The sequence below is a fragment of the Manis javanica genome, chromosome X (genome assembly GCF_040802235.1).
Source record: "Manis javanica isolate MJ-LG chromosome X, MJ_LKY, whole genome shotgun sequence".
NCBI classification, from domain to species: Eukaryota; Metazoa; Chordata; class Mammalia; order Pholidota; family Manidae; genus Manis; species Manis javanica.
This window is the reverse complement of record NC_133174.1, coordinates 75240060-75246963: the sequence shown is the minus strand read 5'-3', so window position 1 is coordinate 75246963 and position 6904 is coordinate 75240060.

Below are 6904 nucleotides of genomic sequence, written 5' to 3'. Positions count from 1 at the left end.
ACATGAGTGCACACACATGTCAAAATTCATCAAGCTGTACACTAAGATTTGTGTATTTTATTGTATGTACCTCAATTTTATAAAACCCTACAGATTTCCTAATTTGGAATTTATCCCATATTTACTTCTTTTGAGGTCACATTTACTTTTATAAACTTACCGTTGATAAAAGTTAAGAAAATCTTAAAATAGTCTGAGGTAGCCAAGCCTTTACTTATATTCCTGCAGTTCTCTTTTGCTTTACTTGGTACCAACACAAATGTTTGGGAAAATGAGCCCAAATGGGAAAAAGAGTGGTGCTAGGAACATCAGTCAGAAGACATCCATCTCGTCTTTGCACAATGCAGGAAAATCAATCACTGAAATGCCTGAGTGATCTGTATACTGATTAACAGGAGGTTAGAATATGTAATTAACTATCTTTTGGCTTACAAAATTCCCCCAAAAAATGTGTGAAATCACTCTCCTTCCCTTGTCCTAATATGGACGCTCTTCTCAGTGAAGTCTCACTTAAACCTTCTGTTGAAAACTCTTACCCCTTCACTTCCTACACTTCTTTCCTCTATTTTTCTTCATATTCCTTATCATCAGCTAATATATCACATGGTTTCTGTTCATTGTCCACTCCCACTAGAATGGCAGGTCCATGAGGTAGGGATTTTTTTCCATTTTATTGATGCCTATATTCCTTCCCAGTGCCTAAGCCACACTAAAAGCTAAGTGTATTCTAACCACACAATTAATTAGTTAAATAAACTTTTTATTTTGGAATAGTTGTAGAGTTAAGGAAATAGTTGTAAAGAGAGTACTAGAGAGTACCTGTATACTTTTACAATTTCATATGCTTAGCACCCAGTTTCTCCCATGGTTAACATCGTATGCTAGTATGATGCATTCATTACAATTAGATAACCAATATTGACATATTATTAACTACAGTCCATAGTTTATCCAGATTCCCTTAGTTTTTAACCACTGTTCTTTTCCTGTTCTAGGATCACATTAGGATACCACACTGCAGTTAATTGTCATGTCTCATTAGACTTCTCTTGGCTGTGACAATTTCTCAGACTTCCTTTGTTTTTGAAGACCATGACAGTTTTGAGGTATACCAGTCAGATATTTTGTTGACTGTCCCTCTCTGAGATATATCTGATGTTTCCAACATGAGTTTATGGATTTGGGGGAAGAAACCACAGAGGTCTTTCTCATCACGTCATATCAAGCGTACATCAAAATAATTTATCACTGTTGATGTTGACTTTGGTGGCCCAGCTGGAGGCAGTGTTTGTCAGCTTTCTCCACTGTATCATTACTCTTCCCTGTCCCCTCTTCCAAACTGTACTCCTTAGGAGGTAGTCACTATGCTCAGCCTACACTTAAAGAGTGGAGTTACATTCCACCTCCTTAAGGGCAGAGCATCTACATAAATTATTTGAGATTCTCCTGGACAGATTTGTCTCTCCTATGTTTAATTAATTAATTAACCAGTCAAACCATCTAATAAATTAATGAATCCAATTATCTCTTTGATTGGTCCCATCATCTAATCAATTAATGTGACCATGTCAGTAATTAATTAATTTAATCAACTAATTAATCAATCCAATCATCTAATTGATCGATTGATTCAATCACCTGATTACCTGACCATTAAATAATTAATCGACCCACCTAGTTAATTAGTTCTACCATCTAATTAATTAATTTGTCCAGTCATCTATTAAGTTAATGAAGTCAACCATATAATTAATTGATTGATTAATTCAAGTGCCAAATTAATTAATAAAATCTTCTTTTTGACCAATTAATTCAGTCATCTAATTAATTAATTGATTTGATCATCTAACCAATCAATTAGTTAATTTGACCATCTAACTAACAAAACACAGCTTTCCATGACCTCACAGGCATTCTCTTTCCTCAAGTTCCACCCCAACCAAACTTCAAAGTTTATATTGCACCCAACACAGAGTGCACTTCAGCCTCTGCCTCCAGTTCCCGCTCATGGTCACACTGCCTGAGCATGCCTTGTCCTGAGCACCCTCAGGGTCCCTGAGATAAGCTTTACACTTGGTCACTGCTGGGCTTGCCTGTACTACCTCATTTCACTCAAGTTCCATGCACAGCCTGCTGAGCATTTACCAAAGTTGGAGTCTCTGTGTGAGGTATAAGGGAAATCCCACTACCCCCCAGGGAAGCCAAATCTGCTTCTACCATGGGCCGTGAAGAACAGAGTCTCCTCAAAGGGTTGACTCCTAGCCCATTTCCACCAAGCTGTGTAACCTTGATAAAGTCACTGAGCCCTCTAAGCCTCCATTTCCTTGGCTACGAACTAAAGAGAGTGATGGCCCCTCCTCAGGGGATGGCTGTAAGACTGATGAGCCAGGCCCTGGGACATAGTGAGCCTGACGTGAGGTGCCCAATGAGAGCAAGTGCAGTTCTGTGCCGCTCCACAAGGTCCCAGGCCCACTCAGGAGCAGGGGCTACACTCCAGGTGGGGCACCTTCAACCACAATGAGGGCCCCTGTACACACTGACCCACTCAGTCCTATCCTCTAACTAACTCCAGCATCAGCTCAGCTGTCTGTGCCCTCACCAGAGGCCTTACTTCTATGACTTCAGGTACATTTCACAACCTCTGCACAGCAGTCCTGTCTCCATCCTTTAGGGCTTCTCCCCCTTGTGCAAGCTGATCTCTCCACAGACTGTGAGAGCCCACGGTGGCATAATGGCTGGGTCTGGAGCCCTGACATTTCCCACACTGCCTGCCATAGGGCCTTCAAACACCACAGCCAACAAAGTCTTTTGCACTCAACTATATAGAGGCCAAAGAGACATGGTAAAGACATTATAATCACAAGAAAACTTCCTGTTCTCATTGACAATGGCCAGAGAATAACCACCCTTCCTCTTCTCATGGGCCCTTGAGGAAATAAACACAACGGACTAAAATGATGCAAAGAAGACGACATCAAGACATCCAATAATTAAAATGACAAAGATCAAGGATAAAGACAGACTTTAAAAAGCAGCTAGAGAGAGAAAAAAGATCACATACAAAGGAAAACGCATAAGGCTATCATCAGACTTCTCAACAGAAACCTTACAGACCAGAAGGGAGTGATATGATATACTTAATGCAATGAAGCAGAAGGGCCTCGAACCAAGAATAATCTACCCGGTAAAGTTATCATTTAAATTTGAAGGAAGTATTAAACAATTTTCATATAATCAAAAGCTAAGAGAGTTTACCTCTCCCAAACCACCTCTGCGGTGCATTTTTGAGGGACTCCTATAGATGGAAGTATTCCTAAGGCTAAAAAGATGTCACCCAAGGGATAGACAAAGAGTACAGAATATGATCCATAACATACAAAGAATGGAGAAGGAAGAAAAAGGAAGAAAAAAAAAGAACTTTTAAGTTGTGTTTGTAATAGCATGTGAAGTGAGTTAAATCAGACTGTTAGATAGTAAGGGAATTACTCTTGAACATATGGTAACCACGAATCTAAAGCCTGAAATGTCAATAAGTACATACCTATCAATAATCACCATGAATGTAAATGGTCTGAAAGCACCAATCAAAAAACATAAAGTTACTGAATGGATAAAAAAACAAGACCCATCTATATGCTGCCTACAAAAGACTCACTTCAAACCCAAAGACATACACAGACTGAAAGTAAAGGGATAGAAAAAGATATTTCATGCAACTAAGTGAGAAGAAAGCAGGAGTTGCAGTACTTGTATCACACAAAATAGACTTCAAAACAAAGAAAGCAACAAGAGACAAAGAAGGACATTACATAATGATAAAAAGGTAGTCTATCCACCTAACACAGGATCACCTACATATGTGAAACAAATACTAACAGAATTAAAGGGGGAAATAGAATGCAATGCATTCATTTTAGGAGGCTTCAAAACACTACTCACTCCAAAGGACAGATCAAACAGAAAATAAGTAAAGAGACAGAGGGAATGAACAATATATCAGAACAGATGGACCTAACGGACATCTACAGAACAATCCATCCAAAAGCAAAAGAATACACATTCTTCTCAAGTGCAACATTTTCCTGAATGCATCTCCTTAGGCAAGAGAAACAAAATAAAAAATGAACAAATGTGACTACATCATGCTAAAAGAGCCTCTGCAGAGCAAAGGACACTATCAGCAGAACAAAAGGCATCCTACAGTATGGGAGAATATAATTGTAAGTAACATATCTGAGAAGGGGATAACATCCAAAATATATAACTAACTCACATGCCTCAACACCCAAAAGCAAATTACCCTATTAAAAAATGGGCAGAGGATATGAACAGACACTTGGCCAAAGAAGAAATTCAGATGGCCAACAGGCATATGAAAATATGCTCCACATCTTTAATTAACAGGGAAATGCAAATTAAAACCACAATGAGATATCACCTCATACCAATTAGGATGGCCAACATAGAAAAGACTAGGAACAACATATACTGGCAAGTATGCAGACAAGGGGACCATCCTACACTGCTGATGGGAATGTAAGCTAGTTCAACCATTGTGGAAAGCAATATGGAGGTTCCTCAAAAAACTAAAACTACAAATACCATTTGACCCTGGAATCCATCTCCTTAGAATTTACCCAAAGAATACAACTTCTCAGATTCAAAAAGACATGCAGGATCACGGGAAGATGACAGCGTGAGTATTTCAGAGGAAATCTCCTCCCCAAAACATATATAGTTATGAAAATACAACTATTCCTAAAAGAGAAACCAGTGGCTGCAGTACAACAGCCAGGATACATCTACATCTGTGAGAACTCAGCATCACACGAAGGGGGTAAGATACAAGCCGCAGCCAGGCGGGACCTGAATGCTCCCCCACCCCAAAACCCGGCAGGAAGAAAGGAGTCAGAACGGGGAGGGAGTGAAAGCCCAGGACTGCTAAACAACCAGCTCTAGAAATCCACACCTGGAACGCAGACACAAGGTACATAGGGTGCTGGATATTAGAGAAATGGAAAAGCAAAACCTGTGGGCAGATCCCTGCAACTGGCGCCCCTGAGACAAAAGAAAAGCGAGTGTTTCCTGCAAGTCTTAAAGAGACAGGGACCCCATAGCTGGAGAAAGTTGTACTGGCAGCTGGGAATACCGGAGAAACGTAGGCATGCTAAATGGAGGCAGTGCAGCTCTGAAGCCCCTCACAGGACTAGGGAGCATGACAGTCGTTCCTCCAACTGGCGTGGACCCCGACACACGGGTCCAGTAGCAGGAGAGTGGGAGTGCACGCTGGGAGCGGAAGCGCTAGAAGGAACTGAGAGCAGATCCGTGCGCTGCAAGGCTAGCCCACAGCGGTGCAAGGGAACAGCCCGGGAGTGGCTCGCACACACTGGCAGCAGTGAAGCCAGAACCTGGTAGAAGCCTGTGCAGAAAAGCCGAGCGTGCAGCAGCAGCAGAGCCAGAGGGAGCAGACATGCTCCCAGGAGCTGACCGGAATCCCAGCCCAATGCACAGCTGCCCGGGCCAGACCCAAAGGCCACTGCTGCCACACAGCTGCCAGGCAGGGTCACCACTAGCATGGAGGAGTGCACCTGGCGTGCCTGCAACTCCCCACAGGGCTCTGCACTGTTCTGATGGACACCCAGCCCACAGCAGCTTAGGGGATTAACCCAGTGGCAGCTCCAGGAGTGCAGGTAGCCATCACAGGCAATGGAGAAGGGCAAGGCATCCAGCAAACATGAAAGGATTTTCTTCTCCCAGCTGACACACCTCAACTTGCCTACAGCCACTGCAGTCACCATGAAAAGGCAAAAAAATCTGGTCCAGACCAAGATGGTTACACCTGAGAAAGGATCTCCAGAGTCAGACCAACCAGTCTCCCTGAAAGAGAATTCAAAATAAAAATCATAAACAGGCTGACAGATCTGCAGAGAAATATGCAAGAGCTAAGGGATGAAGTCGGGAGGGAGAATACAGACATCTGGAGGGAGATCACAGATGTCCAGAGTGAGATTACAGAAGTGAAACAAACTCTGGAATGATTTATAAGCAGAATAGAAAAGATACAAGAGAACACTGATGGAACAGAAACCAGAGAACAGGAATGCATAGAAGGTGATGCAGAGAGAGATAAAAGGATCTCCAGGAATGAAATAATATTAAGGGAACTGTGTGACCAATCCAAAAGGAACAATATCCACATTATAGGGGTACCAGACAAAGAAGAGAGAGAAAAAGGGATAGAAAGTGTCTTAGAAGAAATAACTGCTGAGAAATTCTCCAAACTGGGGGAGGCACACAGAACTCCCAAGAGATGGGATCCAAAGAGATCAACACCAAGACACATAATAATTAAAATGGCAAAGATCAAGGACAGGGACAGAGTATTAAAGGCAGCCAGAGAGAGAAAAAAGGTCACCTACAAAGGGAAACCCATAAGGCTATCAGCAGACTTCTTAACAGAAACCTTACAGGCCAGAAGAGAATGGCATGATATATTTAATGCAATGAAACAGAAGGACCTTGAACCAAGGATACTGTATCCAGCACGATTATCATTTAAATATGAAGGAGGGATTAAAAAATTCCCAGAAAGCAAAAGTTGAGGAAATTTGCCTCCCACAAACCACCTCTACAGGGTATCTTAGAGGGACTGCTCTAGATGGGACCACTCCTAAAAAGAGCACAGAACAAAACATTCAACATATGAAGAATAAAGGAGGAGGAAAAAGAAGGGAGAGAAATAATCATCAGACTCTTTTTATAACAGCTCAATAAGCTAGTGAGTTCAGACAGTAAGGTAGTAAACAAGCTAGCCTTGAACCTTGTAACCACAAATCTAAAGCCTGCAATGGCAATAAGTACATATCTTTCAATAGTCACCCTAAATGTAAATGGACTGAATGCA